This window comes from Dendropsophus ebraccatus, chromosome 7 (genome assembly GCF_027789765.1).
Source record: "Dendropsophus ebraccatus isolate aDenEbr1 chromosome 7, aDenEbr1.pat, whole genome shotgun sequence".
Classification (NCBI taxonomy): Eukaryota; Metazoa; Chordata; class Amphibia; order Anura; family Hylidae; genus Dendropsophus; species Dendropsophus ebraccatus.
This window is the reverse complement of record NC_091460.1, coordinates 4,918,109-4,936,029: the sequence shown is the minus strand read 5'-3', so window position 1 is coordinate 4,936,029 and position 17,921 is coordinate 4,918,109.

Below are 17,921 nucleotides of genomic sequence, written 5' to 3'. Positions count from 1 at the left end.
GGACATAGCAGCAGCCACATCCCTCAGTGTGCTGGGACAGACCAATGTCCATGCTATGAACCAGAGCCAGCAGCAGCAGCCTGTGCTCAGCACTGATACTACTGCCATATGCTGCTCGCTGGAAGGAGTCTTTCCTGGGCTAGTAAAATTATATAGCATTTGTGATTGGCAATGATTTATCGTAGTCAGTATTATGGCAGTCACCCAGCTTTCCCAGCATCCTGTATGTCAGTGTAATGGAGGTCACCCAGCTTTCCCAGCATCCTGTATGTCAGTATAATGGAGGTCACACAGCTTTCCCAGCATCTTGTAGTCAGTATAATGGAGGTCACCCAGCTTTCCTAGCATCCTGTATGTCAGTGTAATGGAGGTCACCCAGCTTTCCCAGCATCTTGTAGTCAGTATAATGGAGGTCACCCAGCTTTCCTAGCATCATGTATAGTAGTCAGTATAATGGCAGTCACCCAGCTTTCCTAGCATCTTGTATAGTAGTCAGTATATGGGGGGTCTCCCAGCTTTCCCAGCATCCTGTATAGTAGTCAGTATGATGGGGTTACCCAGCTTTCCTAGCATCTTGTATAGTAGTCAGTATAATGGCGGTCACCCAGCTTTCCAGCATCTTGTATAGTAGTCAGTATAATGGAGGTCACCCAGCTTTCCCAGCATCTTGTAGTCAGTATAATGGAGGTCACACAGCTTTCCCAGCATCTTGTAGTCAGTATAATGGAGGTCACCCAGCTTTCCTAGCATCATGTATAGTAGTCAGTATGATGGTGGTCACCCAGCTTTCCTGGCATTTTGTACTCAGTATGATGGAGGTCACCCAGCTTTCCCAGCATCTTGTACTCAGTATAATGGAGGTCACCCAGATTTCACAGCATCTTGTAGTCAGTATGATGGAGGTCACCCAACTAGATAGATAAATAGATAGATAGGCATGGTAACCTGCTTATGTTCCTTATGGGTAACATAATCGGTTGGGGGCCCACTCAGACTCGCTCGCCCCTCCCTAGACTGAAAAACTAGCTACGCCCCTGTGTACAATTGTCTGCAGGAGCGCCAATCAGGAAAGCCATGGACGGCCGCGGAGGCACCTGTCCTCCTGTGTGCTGGTAAGTACCTTTATCGGGGTGGTTTAGAGGGCTTTGCTTTAGAGGTGGCGCTCATTGTAGTAGGATTTAGTCTACCATATCTAAATCCTTCAGCCTCCAACTACATTTGTGGTTTGATTGTGGGGGTTGTCTGGAGGGGTGGGAGGCTGTGGGATTTAGTCTATGTCACTATTATGGGGTATCGGGGGGGGCGCCGAAAGAAAGTTTTGCACAGGGCGCCATCTACCCTAAGGCCGGCCCTGGTTGTAGGTAGGTATTTGCCCCCTCCCCATGTAGGTAGCTGCAGGTAGGTAGATGTAGATAGTTGTAGGTAGGTAATTGCTCCCTCCCCATGTAGTGGGTAGTTCCCTTCCCCCATGTAGGTAGTTGCCCCTTCCCCTCTCGCTCCTCTCCGCAGCTAGGTAGATGTAGGTCGGTAGTTGTCTCCCTTATGCCCTCTCCCCTTCCCTTATCTCACGCTGGTAGTTGCCCCACTCCCCTCTCCTCCCCCCTTATCCCATGTAGACACACACACACAAACAGAAAGTAACTCACCTGGCTCCAGGCTGCGCATCTCCTCTCCCCAGCTCAGCGAGCGGCGCGCTTCCGTGACGTCACTCGGCCGTCAGGACGTCGGAGACTGCAGCATCCTGTGGCCGCAGGCAGCACAAGAGTGACTGACAGAGTGGGAGCCAATGGCTCCTGCTCAGTCAGTGAGGGGGTGCCGCGTCATTTAACTGTGAATGCTCATTATGAGCCTCACAGTTAAAGGGCCAGAGCAGGTCTTGGGGCGCCAGGGACCGGCCCTCTGTAGTGGCTAAATGAATAGTGGGGCGTCCATCCTCATTGTTCATTTAGCCACGGCAGGAGGCTGAGGCGCCCCCTGTTTTGCCAGGAGTGATGCGCCCTGTGCGACCGCACAGCTCGCACACCCCAAAGGCCGGCCCTGAGTACCATCCCTCTTAAGGGTCCCCCTCTGAGTAACTCCACATTGAAGTGCCCTGCAACACCAAGTAACCTGTAATAAGGGCGGGCTGAATCTGGTCCAGCAGGAATGACGCTCCACCTCTTATATATCAGTGTCCGTTGGTAAGTGACTCACCTAACAACTCCTGCACTTTTCCTGTCAGCTCATCTCCCACTGACTTACACTTAACCCCTTACTGCCCCACTTACTCTTTACCTAAACCCTTAAGACCTACACTCCCAGCTAACCTAGTCATGTTGGGCCTCTGCTAGGTCTGCGCCCCCGCTCCGTGCCCTTCCTTTCTATGCTTTATTCTCCACCACTCACAGGGGATACTACACCACCTGTAGGAAGTTGTCACATGGGGAGAGGAAGTATACACCCACACTAGGCAGTCTTAGTCTGGTCGTTAAACAGAGAGGACAAAAAACAAGTTGATCCCTGCTGTGGTCCAACTGTGATTTGCCAGGTCCCCACACCAGAACTAGTGAGTCTTAGGGCCCTATTCCACAGTAACGCTAATCGTCCGGATCGGGCCCATTTGGCCCCATTCGGCCGATTATCGTTCGGTGAAATAGAGAGAACGATCAGCCGATGATCGTGTCATCGGCTGATCGTTCATTTAGGGCCAGACCTAAAATAATCGTTCCCCCACCGCGCATCGCTACGGTTGAATAGCGGTGCGCGGCGGGCGACCGACGATTTGAGAAGCAGCAGCAGAATACATTACCTGGCTGCAGGGCTTCTCCTCCGCTCTGTCTTCATTCCCGGGTCCCGCGCGCTCTATCTTCTGAATGGCCGGTCAGCTGACAGAGCGCTCAGCCAATCACAGGCCGGGACTGCCGCGGCCTGTGATTGGCTAAGTGTGGCCTGTCAGCTGACCGGCCATTCAGAAGATAGAGCGCGGGAGACCCCAGGAAGAAGACGGAGCGGAGAAGAAGCCCTGCAGCCAGGTAATGTATGATGCTGCAAGGGCTGCAAAGACATCTAGCAGATCGCCGCTCGTTTACATCGTTGATCGGGCCCTCCTCGGCCCGTGGAATAGGACCCTCAATCAGGTTCCTGTGTAGAGCAGATGCACATGGGAGATCTAGACACCAGTTTCTTGAAAGCAGCACTTCCACACACTATGCAGTGTTAGGCTACTCAAGGGAGAGGATGAGACAGAGAAACCCCAACCCACGCCGAGAACAAGTCTAAAGGTGCAGGACGGTATACTATAACAGAGGAACTAATCCAGATAGAGTATGTAGGCTTCTAGCAACTTTGCTCTATCTCGCAGCGCAGGTGTAACCAGGAAATCTTTTTGGAGGGCGCCTTTTTTTTTGCCCTGTTGTCAGAATGACCTAGAAACAGCCCTGGCTCTGGTCAGTCCCTGACGTGGACAGAGGTGGCAGCAGAGAGTACTGTATCAGGCTGGAGAGAATAAACCACTTCCTGCAGGACATACAACAGCTGATAAGTACTGGAAGTCTAAAGATTTTTACATAAAGATAATTAAAAATTCTGTATAACTGACACCAACTGATTTTAAAATAAAAAAAGTTCCCCTTTAAAAGTTTAAAAACTTTTTAAAAAAGTTTATAAAAGATATAAGAAACATAAAAGCAATATAGAAAGAATGAAATCTGTATAACACAAGGACGGCTGAGACACGTTATTTCTGCTTCTAACTCTCCAACTACAATTCTCTATAGTAAAAACGGATCAGGCCACAGTCACCGGGGAGCAGATCCAGAATACTGTGTGATGTAGAATATATCCCGTCCTAGAGTATAAGAAGAGGAGAGACGAGAGCAGTCCCCATAGTGTCACTGATCCGAGGAGACGCCGCACTCTCTGTGTCACTGATCCGAGGAGACGCCGCACTCTCTGTCACTGATCCGAGGAGACGCCGCACTCTGTGTGTCACTGATTCGAGGAGACGCCGCACTCTCTGTGTCACTGATCCGAGGAGACGCCACACTCTCTGTGTCACTGATCCGAGGAGACGCCGCACTCTCTGTGTCACTGATCCGAGGAGACGCCGCGCTCTCTGTGTCACTGATCCGAGGAGACGCCGCGCTCTCTGTGTCACTGATCCGAGGAGACGCCGCACTCTCTGTGTCACTGATCCGAGGGGACGCCGCACTCTCTGTGTCACTGATCCGAGGAGACGCCGCACTCTCTGTGTCACTGATCCGAGGAGACGCCGCACTCTCTGTGTCACTGATCCGAGGAGACGCCGCACTCTCTGTGTCACTGATCCGAGGAGACGCCGCACTCTCTGTGTCACTGATCCGAGGAGACGCCGCGCTCTCTGTGTCACTGATCCGAGGAGACGCCGCGCTCTCTGTGTCACTGATCCGAGGAGACGCCGCGCTCTCTGTGTCACTGATCCGAGGAGACGCCGCACTCTCTGTCACTGATCCGAGGAGACGCCGCGCTCTCTGTGTCACTGATCCGAGGAGACGCCGCACTCTCTGTGTCACTGATCCGAGGGGACGCCGCACTCTCTGTGTCACTGATCCGAGGGGACGCCGCACTCTCTGTGTCACTGATCCGAGGGGACGCCGCACTCTCTGTGTCACTGATCCGAGGGGACGCCGCACTCTCTGTGTCACTGATCCGAGGGGACGCCGCACTCTCTGTGTCACTGATCCGAGGAGACGCCGCACTCTCTGTCACTGATCCGAGGAGACGCCGCACTCTCTGTGTCACTGATCCGAGGAGACGCCGCGCTCTCTGTGTCACTGATCCGAGGAGACGCCGCGCTCTCTGTGTCACTGATCCGAGGAGACGCCGCGCTCTCTGTGTCACTGATCCGAGGAGACGCCGCGCTCTGTGTCACTGATCCGAGGAGACGCCGCGCTCTCTGTGTCACTGATCCGAGGAGACGCCACGCTCTCTGTGTCACTTCTTCATCCATTACTACGAGGAGATGATTCTTTTCCTGCTTATGTTGTTTCTTCTCTGGCTTCCTTTTGCACAATTACTCGATAATATCAGGATGCGAGAAATGGACGACATGTTACAGGACCGTTACAAGAGAGGAGATCTCATCATCGGGGGACTGTTCTCAATAAGCCAACAGGCAAATAGTTTAGGATTTTCTGGAACATATAACAGAACTATAGTATGTAACACGTAAGTGAGACCGCTCTTACAGTATATACCCCATAGTGTGACCGCTCTTACAGTATATACACCATAGTGTGACCGCTCTTACAGTATATACACCATAGTGTGACCGCTCTTACAGTATATACACCATAGTGTGACCACTCTTACAGTATATACACCATAGTGTGACCGCTCTTACGGTATATACCCCATAGTGTGACCGCTCTTACAGTATATACCCCATAGTGTGACCGCTCTTACAGTATATACACCATAGTGTGACCGCTCTTACAGTATATACACAATAGTGTGACCGCTCTTACAGTATATACACCATAGTGTGACCGCTCTTACAGTATATACCCCATAGTGTGACCGCTCTTACAGTATATACACCATAGTGTGACCGCTCTTACAGTATATACACCATAGTGTGACCGCTCTTACAGTATATACACCATAGTGTGACCGCTCTTACAGTATATACCCCATAGTGTGACCGCTCTTACAGTATATACACCATAGTGTGACTGCTCTTACGGTATATACACCATAGTGTGACCGCTCTTACGGTATATACCCCATAGTGTGACCGCTCTTACAGTATATACACCATAGTGTGACCACTTTTACGGTATATACCCCATAGTGTGACCGCTCTTACAGTATATACCATAGTGTGACCGCTCTTACAGTATATACACCATAGTGTGACCGCTCTTACAGTATATACACCATAGTGTGACCACTCTTACAGTATATACCCCATAGTGTGACCACTCTTACAGTATATACCCCATAGTGTGACCGCTCTTATAGTATATACCCCATAGTGTGACCGCTCTTACAGTATATACCCCATAGTGTGACCGCTCTTACAGTATATACCCCATAGTGTGACCGCTCTTACAGTATATACCCCATAGTGTGACCGCTCTTACAGTATATACCCCATAGTGTGACCGCTCTTACAGTATATACCCCATAGTGTGACCGCTCTTACAGTATATACCCCATAGTGTGACCGCTCTTACAGTATATACTCCATAGTGTGACCTCTCTTACAGTATATACACCATAGTGTGACCGCTCTTACAGTATATACCCCATAGTGTGACCGCTCTTACAGTATATACCCCATAGTGTGACCCAGGGCCGGATTAAGGTTGGTGGAGGCCCTGGGCAACAATTTTGTTGCCCCCCCCCCCCCCCCCCCCCCCCCATTTTCTTCCCCCACGAATAAACTATACAGTGATTTATATAGGTGGCTGATTACTGTAGGGGACTTAGCGCCTACCCCTCCTCAATCCTGACTGTATGGCTCAGCATCCTTCTCTGTTCTGCATATGATGGTCCCTAGAGGCTGCAGTGCAGAGGAAGATGCCAGGCCCTAGAGACAGGATGGGGGAGGGGTGAGCATAGCGGTGTGTTCCCACTTAATTCAATCCGAGAACACAGCACTTTAGTACTTTCTGTGCTCTCTTGCCTCCTGTGTCAGCCACCACAGCTAGCATATGCAGTTGTGAATCGCAGGCAGAACCTGGACTTGCAAGTCTAGGTCCCATCTTCAGTTCCCAACCATATAAACTACCTGAAGCAGTAAAGAACAGAAAGTACTTAAAGGCTGTGTATAATCTATAGAGGATATGGTACATGTGAATATACCCTAAGGATCATGGCATATATAGCTGCACACAGGATACATGTCATATGCTGCACACAGGCTATATATACACCATATGCTGCACACAGGCTATATATACACAATATGCTGCACACAGGCTATATATCATACACTGCACACAGGCTATATACCATAAACTGCACACAGGCTATATACCATACACTGCACACAAGCTATATATCATACACTGCACACAGGCTATATACCATACACTGCACACAAGCTATATATCATATGCTGCACAAAGGCTATATATCATATGCTGCACACAGGCTATATATCATACACTGCACACAGGCTATATACCGTACGCAGCACACAAGCTATATATCATATGCTGCACACAGGCTATATATCATATGCTGCACACAGGCTATATATCATACACTGCACACAGGCTATATACCATACACTGCACACAGGCAATATATCATAGGCTGCATACAGGCTATATATCATACACTGCACACAGGTTACATGTCATATGCTGCACACAGGGTATATATCATAGGCTGCACACAGGCTATATACCATACACTGCACACAGGCTATATACCATACACTGCACACAGGCTATATACCATACACTGCACACAGGCAATATACTGTACCATACACTGCACACAGGCTACATGTCATATGCTGCACACAGGCTATATATATATGCCCCTATAGTATATACCCCTGCTCTGATATATGCCCCCATAGTATATGCCCTCGGCTCTGATATATGCCCCCATAGTATATGCCCCCTGCTCTGATATATGCCCCTATAGTATATACCCCTGCTCTGATATATGCCCCTATAGTATATATCCCTGCTCTGATATATGCCCCTATAGTACATACCCCTGCTCTGATGTGCCAATACAAAACAAAACCTCATACTCACCTGATCTGGGCAGATGACAGGTCTTCTGGCTCTTCTCTGTTCCTTCAGCCTGTCATCCCTGCTGGAGAGATCAGGTTTCCTTGCTGAGGTCCCATGCTGTCCTCTCCTCAGTGAGGGGGAGGGGCAAGGGGGAGTGAGGACCTCGGCAGGAGACAGGCACCCGGAAGCTTGACAGGAAGAATCCATTCAAAGACCCACCAGGGGGGAGTCTGAGCCTGCTGGGAGGGAGATGCTTACACAGGATTAACCCTACACCTCCCTCCCTCCCTGGACAGCATGCAGTGTGGCCAGTGCTGTGTCCAGGTAGGGTTTCCACATGCTTTTTGTGCGTGGGACTGGCTCCCAGACACCACTTCTGGGTTTGGGCTGGTGGAGGCCCTCTAGTGGTGGAGGCCCCTGGGCACGTGCCCCTTGTGCCCTCCCTGTAATCCGGCCCTGGTGTGACCGCTCTTACAGTATATACACCATAGTGTGACCGCTCTTATAGTATATACACCATAGTGTGACCGCTCTTATAGTATATACACCATAGTGTAACCGCTCTTACAGTATAGACACCATAGTGTGACCGCTCTTACAGTATATACACCATAGTGTGACCGCTCTTACAGTATATACACCATAGTGTGACCGCTCTTACAGTATATACACCATAGTGTGACCGCTCTTACAGTATATACCCCATAGTGTGACCGCTCTTACAGTATATACACCATAGTGTGACCTCTCTTACAGTATATAGTCCATAGTGTGACCGCTCCTACAGTATATACACCCCATAGTGTGACCGCTCTTACAGTATATACACCATAGTGTGACCGCTCTTACAGTATATACACCACAGTGTGACCGCTCTTACAGTATATACCCCATAGTGTGACCGCTCTTACAGTATATACACCATAGTGTGACCTCTCTTACAGTATATTCCCCATAGTGTGACCGCTCCTACATTATATACACCATAGTGTGACCTCTCTTACAGTATATACCCCATAGTGTGACCGCTCCTACATTATATACACCATAGTGTGACCTCTCTTACAGTATATACACCATAGTGTGACCGCTCTTACAGTATATACTCTATAGTGTGACCGCTCTTACAGTATATACCCCATAGTGTGACCGCTCATACAGTATATACACCATAGTGTGACCGCTCTTACAGTATATACCCCATAGTGTGACCACTCTTACAGTATATACCCCATAGTGTGACCGCTCCTACAGTATATACCCCTTAGTGTGACCGCTCTTATAGTATATACCCCATAGTGTGACCGCTCTTACTGTATATACACCATAGTGTGACCGCTCTTACAGTATATACCCCATAGTGTGACCGCTCCTACAGTATATACCCCTTAGTGTGACCGCTCTTATAGTGTATATACCCCATAGTGTGACCGCCCTTACAGTATATATACCATAGTGTGACCGCTCTTACAGTATATACCCCATAGTGTGACCGCTCTTACAGTATATACACCATAGTGTGACCGCTCTTACGGTATATACCCCATAGTGTGACCGCTCTTACAGTATATACGCCATAGTGTGACCGCTCTTACAGTATATACACCATAGTGTGACCGCTCTTACGGTATATACCCCATAGTGTGACCGCTCTTACAGTATATACCCCATAGTGTGACCCAGGGCCGGATTAAGGTTGGTGGAGGCCCTGGGCAACAATTTTGTTGCCCCCCCCCCCCCCCCCCCCCCCCCCCCCCCCCCCCCCCCCCATTTTCTTCCCCCACGAATAAACTATACAGTGATTTATATAGGTGGCTGATTACTGTAGGGGACTTAGCGCCTACCCCTCCTCAATCCTGACTGTATGGCTCAGCATCCTTCTCTGTTCTGCATATGATGGTCCCTAGAGGCTGCAGTGCAGAGGAAGATGCCAGGCCCTAGAGACAGGATGGGGGAGGGGTGAGCATAGCGGTGTGTTCCCACTTAATTCAATCCGAGAACACAGCACTTTAGTACTTTCTGTGCTCTCTTGCCTCCTGTGTCAGCCACCACAGCTAGCATATGCAGTTGTGAATCGCAGGCAGAACCTGGACTTGCAAGTCTAGGTCCCATCTTCAGTTCCCAACCATATAAACTACCTGAAGCAGTAAAGAACAGAAAGTACTTAAAGGCTGTGTATAATCTATAGAGGATATGGTACATGTGAATATACCCTAAGGATCATGGCATATATAGCTGCACACAGGATACATGTCATATGCTGCACACAGGCTATATATACACCATATGCTGCACACAGGCTATATATACACAATATGCTGCACACAGGCTATATATCATACACTGCACACAGGCTATATACCATAAACTGCACACAGGCTATATACCATACACTGCACACAAGCTATATATCATACACTGCACACAGGCTATATACCATACACTGCACACAAGCTATATATCATATGCTGCACAAAGGCTATATATCATATGCTGCACACAGGCTATATATCATACACTGCACACAGGCTATATACCGTACGCAGCACACAAGCTATATATCATATGCTGCACACAGGCTATATATCATATGCTGCACACAGGCTATATATCATACACTGCACACAGGCTATATACCATACACTGCACACAGGCAATATATCATAGGCTGCATACAGGCTATATATCATACACTGCACACAGGTTACATGTCATATGCTGCACACAGGGTATATATCATAGGCTGCACACAGGCTATATACCATACACTGCACACAGGCTATATACCATACACTGCACACAGGCTATATACCATACACTGCACACAGGCAATATACTGTACCATACACTGCACACAGGCTACATGTCATATGCTGCACACAGGCTATATATATATGCCCCTATAGTATATACCCCTGCTCTGATATATGCCCCCATAGTATATGCCCTCGGCTCTGATATATGCCCCCATAGTATATGCCCCCTGCTCTGATATATGCCCCTATAGTATATACCCCTGCTCTGATATATGCCCCTATAGTATATATCCCTGCTCTGATATATGCCCCTATAGTACATACCCCTGCTCTGATGTGCCAATACAAAACAAAACCTCATACTCACCTGATCTGGGCAGATGACAGGTCTTCTGGCTCTTCTCTGTTCCTTCAGCCTGTCATCCCTGCTGGAGAGATCAGGTTTCCTTGCTGAGGTCCCATGCTGTCCTCTCCTCAGTGAGGGGGAGGGGCAAGGGGGAGTGAGGACCTCGGCAGGAGACAGGCACCCGGAAGCTTGACAGGAAGAATCCATTCAAAGACCCACCAGGGGGGAGTCTGAGCCTGCTGGGAGGGAGATGCTTACACAGGATTAACCCTACACCTCCCTCCCTCCCTGGACAGCATGCAGTGTGGCCAGTGCTGTGTCCAGGTAGGGTTTCCACATGCTTTTTGTGCGTGGGACTGGCTCCCAGACACCACTTCTGGGTTTGGGCTGGTGGAGGCCCTCTAGTGGTGGAGGCCCCTGGGCACGTGCCCCTTGTGCCCTCCCTTTAATCCGGCCCTGGTGTGACCGCTCTTACAGTATATACACCATAGTGTGACCGCTCTTATAGTATATACACCATAGTGTGACCGCTCTTATAGTATATACACCATAGTGTAACCGCTCTTACAGTATAGACACCATAGTGTGACCGCTCTTACAGTATATACACCATAGTGTGACCGCTCTTACAGTATATACACCATAGTGTGACCGCTCTTACAGTATATACACCATAGTGTGACCGCTCTTACAGTATATACCCCATAGTGTGACCGCTCTTACAGTATATACACCATAGTGTGACCTCTCTTACAGTATATAGTCCATAGTGTGACCGCTCCTACAGTATATACACCCCATAGTGTGACCGCTCTTACAGTATATACACCATAGTGTGACCGCTCTTACAGTATATACACCACAGTGTGACCGCTCTTACAGTATATACCCCATAGTGTGACCGCTCTTACAGTATATACACCATAGTGTGACCTCTCTTACAGTATATTCCCCATAGTGTGACCGCTCCTACATTATATACACCATAGTGTGACCTCTCTTACAGTATATACCCCATAGTGTGACCGCTCCTACATTATATACACCATAGTGTGACCTCTCTTACAGTATATACACCATAGTGTGACCGCTCTTACAGTATATACTCTATAGTGTGACCGCTCTTACAGTATATACCCCATAGTGTGACCGCTCATACAGTATATACACCATAGTGTGACCGCTCTTACAGTATATACCCCATAGTGTGACCACTCTTACAGTATATACCCCATAGTGTGACCGCTCCTACAGTATATACCCCTTAGTGTGACCGCTCTTATAGTATATACCCCATAGTGTGACCGCTCTTACTGTATATACACCATAGTGTGACCGCTCTTACAGTATATACCCCATAGTGTGACCGCTCCTACAGTATATACCCCTTAGTGTGACCGCTCTTATAGTGTATATACCCCATAGTGTGACCGCTCTTACAGTATATATACCATAGTGTGACCGCTCTTACAGTATATACCCCATAGTGTGACCGCTCTTACAGTATATACACCATAGTGTGACCGCTCTTACGGTATATACCCCATAGTGTGACCGCTCTTACAGTATATACGCCATAGTGTGACCGCTCTTACAGTATATACACCATAGTGTGACCGCTCTTACGGTATATACCCCATAGTGTGACCGCTCTTACAGTATATACCCCATAGTGTGACCGCTCTTACAGTATATACACCATAGTGTGACCGCTCTTACAGTATAGACTCTATAGTGTGACCGCTCTTACAGTATATACCCCATAGTGTGACCGCTCTTACAGTATATACCCCATAGTGTGACCGCTCTTACAGTATATACACCATAGTGTGACCGCTCTTACAGTATATACACCATAGTGTGACCGCTCTTACAGTATATACCCCATAGTGTGACCGCTCTTACAGTATATACACCATAGTGTGACCGCTCTTACAGTATATACACCATAGTGTGACCGCTCTTACAGTATATACACCATAGTGTGACCGCTCTTACAGTATATACACCATAGTGTGACCGCTCTTACAGTATATACACCATAGTGTGACCGCTCTTACAGTATATACCCCACAGTGTGACCGCTCTTACAGTATATACCCCATAGTGTGACCGCTCTTACAGTATATACCCCATAGTGTGACCGCTCTTACAGTATATACCCCATAGTGTGACAGCTCTTACAGTATACACCCCATAGTGTGACCGCTCTTACAGTATATACACCATAGTGTGACCGCTCTTACAGTATATACCCCATAGTGTGACCGCTCTTACAGTATATACTCCATAGTGTGACCGCTCTTACAGTATATACCCCATAGTGTGACCGCTCTTACAGTATATACACCATAGTGTGACCGCTCTTACAGTATATACTCCATAGTGTGACCGCTCTTACAGTATATACTCCATAGTGTGACCGCTCTTACAGTATATACCCCATAGTGTGACCGCTCTTACAGTATATACACCATAGTGGGACCACTCTTACAGTATACACCATAGTGTGACCGCTCTTACAGTATATACCCCATAGTGTGACCGCTCTTACAGTATATACCCCATAGTGTGACCGCTCTTACAGTATATACACCATAGTGTGACCGCTCTTACAGTATATACTCCATAGTGTGACCGCTCTTACAGTATATACCCCATAGTGTGACCGCTCCTACAGTATATACCCCATAGTGTGACCGCTCTTACAGTATATACCCCATAGTGTGACCGCTCTTACAGTATATACACCATAGTGTGACCTCTCTTACAGTATATACCCCATAGTGTGACCGCTCTTACAGTATATACACCATAGTGTGACCGCTCTTACAGTATATACACCATAGTGTGACCGCTCTTACAGTATATACACCATAGTGTGACCGCTCTTACAGTATATACCCCATAGTGTGACCACTCTTACAGTATATACCCCATAGTGTGACCGCTCTTACAGTATATACACCATAGTGTGACCGCTATTACAGTATATACACCCATAGTGTGACCGCTCTTACAGTATATACCCCATAGTGTGACCGCTCTTACAGTATATACACCATAGTGTGACCTCTCTTACAGTATATACACCATAGTGGGATACTCTGTAAGGGACATGTTTTATAACAATAGCCGTGAAGGGGGTGTATAAAAATAATGATATCTTCCAACCCCCCGGCTCCAGCATTGGGGCCCACATGACGCTTCTCCGGTCGGTATCCGACTGTTCCCTGGTCGTGACGGGGCTGGAGACATGACGTTGGCAGGCCCGCTCAGCCATTCAAGTTTCTTCTTATCACAAAGATTTAATCGACTTTATACAAGGGCAGCGACAATGACAGCACCCCCGTGATGACAGTTCCTTGAGCCGCCGCTTAGCTTCCATGGAGAAACTCCCATGCGTGGCTTCCATTATCATACTACAGAACTCTCTGTTGTGTTCATGTGTGAAATGTTACACACTACTGTTAGTTCTTCCTTTTTGCATATTTAAAGTGTTCCTGTCGTTTGTAAAAATGTTTGGCATGTCCTGGAGACGTCAAATGTCAAAAGTTTTGATCGGCCCGGGTCTCACACCGGTACTGATCAGGAGAACGAGTCAGAGAGGACCTCGCTGCAGCACATCTTCTTCTGCCTCCATAGACTTATACTATAAGCCCAACTCATCACATGACACAAAGCCAAGTCCTTTCCCAGCTTCGTTCTCCCGATCAGTACAGGTGTGAGCACTCAGACCCCGACCGATCAAAACTTTTGACATATCTCTATTACATGTCTAAAGTTTTTACAAATGACAGAGACACTTTACTTTATAATGGAAAGCAGTCGGGGTCCCTTAGTGCTAATAATACAATACAACATAGAATTACACCCAAATATGTATGTCCACTATTTGTGCATCAATTTTTGAAACCGCGAGGGACAACAAGGCCCCTATAAATGCCATCTAAAATTTACACAAATTCTCCTCTTCATAAGTGGAACAACTCCAGGGGATGAGACATTGAAATTACCCACCTTCATTTTTTCACCTTGTGCTAAGGGCCACCCTACTGCTCATGTGTGTATACCCGGCACGGCTATGTTTTTGGTGGTGGCTTTTCCTGTAATTGGGATGGTGCAGGCCGATCTGAGCTGCGGGCAGTAACAATTCCCCCAGTCCTTACACTGAACCTTGGTGTGGACTGTTTTGTGGGATCCCATGGTTGTGCTGCATAGGGTGGTCCCCACTTGATGGATAAGCTGTAGATGAACATGTCAGAGGATGAAGTACACAGGAGAGAGGAGGGATAGCAGTGCTTAGGGAAGCTGGATCACAGAGAAACCAGAAGCTAGAAGAATCAGGCACAAGAAGCTCCGGGATCATATAGAGAAACCGACTGCAGTCACTAAACCAATCACATGGCTGGGCATAGCGAGAATATGGAAGACTCTTCATAGCAGAAGGGTCAAGGCTGCATAATAAGCCTGAGAAGTCCAGACCAGCTCAATCCATGTGGTTGGTTGGTCCACAGTCCGTAGACTTTTCCATCTGGAATATCTCCTCTTGCTTAGATAGTATAATTTATAAATGGAGACCAGATCTCTAGTCATCACTCATCTCTATATACATTTATCTATCTCTAGGGAAAAATATCAGGGATTCATACATTCCCTCATTTTTCTCTTTGCTATTGATAAAATTAACCAGGATCCTGATATTTTACCCAATATAACCCTGGGATATCATATTTATAACTCATGCCAGAACAAGATAATGACAGTAAGCCATATGTTACATCTTCTCTCCGGCCCCGGTAAGGTGGTACCTAATTATTCCTGTATGGGCCATGGCCAGCTGGCCGGTGTCATTGGAGACCACCACTCAATCACCACCATTCCTGCAGCACGGATCCTTGGCATATACGGATATCCTCAGGTACTGGATATTCTTGGTGCTGTCTATTAGTCCTTAGAACATGTGTTGTAATAGATGTGAAGCGGTATATGTGAGTGATGTGTGCAGTGATGACAGATGTTAACAATATACGACTAATGTGTGAGACATATCTCCAACTGAATTTGCATAGGATGTGCCTTATACATGTTTGTGTGTGTGGTGTCCCACCACGGGTGTAACTAGTGCTTTACACCCCTCGCAAAAGTCTGTACTCCAAGTAACTGTGGTAATGAAGTAGTACCTAAGTTTTACTACAAGATGTCACTATTGTATGTAACTGTACTTATGTTTTGCACAGAGACAAGAAACCGAAGGGTTGTTGTTAGAGATGAGCGAATCTCGAGCATGCTCGAGTCGATCCGAACCCGAACTTTCGGCATTTGATTAGCGATGGCTGCTAAACTTAGATAAAGCCCTAAGGCTATGTGGAAAACATGGATATAGTCATTGGCTGTATCCACGTTTTCCAGACAACCTTAGAGCTTTATCCAAGTTAAGCAGCCCCAGCTAATCAAATACCGAACGTTCGGGTTGACTCGAACCCGAACCCGGTTCGCTCATCTCTAGTTGTTGTTTATTGTGAACTGTACACCAATCAGGACCTTCTTTTCTTCTCTATCTATCCCTGACCTCCTTTCTTTTTATGCTTTCTTCTCCACTACTCACAGGGGATATTACACCACCTTTAGGAAGTTGTCATGTGAGGAGAGGAAGCATACACCCATTCTTTGTCAGTTTTAGTCTGGTTGTTGAGCAGAGAGGACGCAAGGTGGTCTATGCTGTGGTACTTTGCCAGGTGCCCACTCCAGAACTAGTCAGCAGTCTTAGTCAGGTTTCTGTGCAGAGCAGACGCACATGAGAGATGCGGACACCAGTTTCTTTAAAGCAGCACTTCCACACACTAAGCAGTGATAAGCTACTCAAGGGAGAAGACGAGGACAAGTCAGAGATCACCCCAACCCACGCCGAGAACAAGTCTAACAGTACAGTACAGTATCCTTAAACAAGAGGAACTGATCCGGATAGAGCAAAGTTGCTAGAAGCCTTTTAAAATATTAGGACACCTCATATAACATTTGATTATACATGATAGGTTGGTCTTCAAATCCGCAGCCCAAATATTATGGCTATCAGCAAACATATAAACATCAAAAACACTGTTCATACACTGCCATTATACTTTTGCCTCTCTCCATATGAAATTTGTTCAATATTCCATGTTGTATGTGTACAGCTGCTGCCATCACTACAGATTCTACTACCCACAGTGCCACTGCTAATAGCATTACATGGCCGCACATCTGCTGCATTGTGAATCATGCTCTGTACTACATTGATTGCTACTGATGGCAACCCTACCCTGGCCACACAGGAAAACTCTAACAAACCTGAAACTGCTGAAAGGCGTTATATTTGTTACATCCTTTGATGGGGGCAAAATTATACAACTTTACAAAAACTTGTACAAAATTATACAACTAAAATTTTTGTGGGGCAAAAAGTTTTTTTTTCTTGCCAAATGACCAGAAAACAGAAACCTGTACAGAAAGTTTTTGTTTGTTTTTCAGATCAGCTATGGAGCCACAGACCCCTCACTGTCTGATAGACGTCTCTATCCACATGTTTTCCGCATGGTCCAAAATGACCACGCGCACTATATGGTAATAACCAAACTGTTGAAGCACTTTGGCTGGATCTGGGTTGGGATTTTAGTATTGGATGATGATGCCGGAGAGAATGAACTGCAGATACTGAGAAAGTACATGAGAGAGGACGGAATCTGTGCCGCCTTCACCATAAAACTTACAGAGGAGAATTCTGTTGGTGAAGGCCATTTTTTACATGATTTTTCCATAAAACCACAAGTCAGTGTAATTATAACTTGTGGGGCCCATTCTGATTATGGAGCTTGTGTACTACTTAAATATCACTCTTTATTTTTGAACAAAACGCTCATCCTTCCCCCATCCTGGGCCTTCAGCTACCCCTCAGCAGAACGCCAGTTTGACCAACTGAATGGAAGTTTAGCTGTGGACTTTGTATCCCAACATTTTCCGGGAATGGAAGATCTTGTGAAGAGTTACAGGAGGTTCCCCAATATTTACGAATGGAAATTGTTATGGTCAATTTTACATTTGATAGCAGGAAATAAGGATAACAGT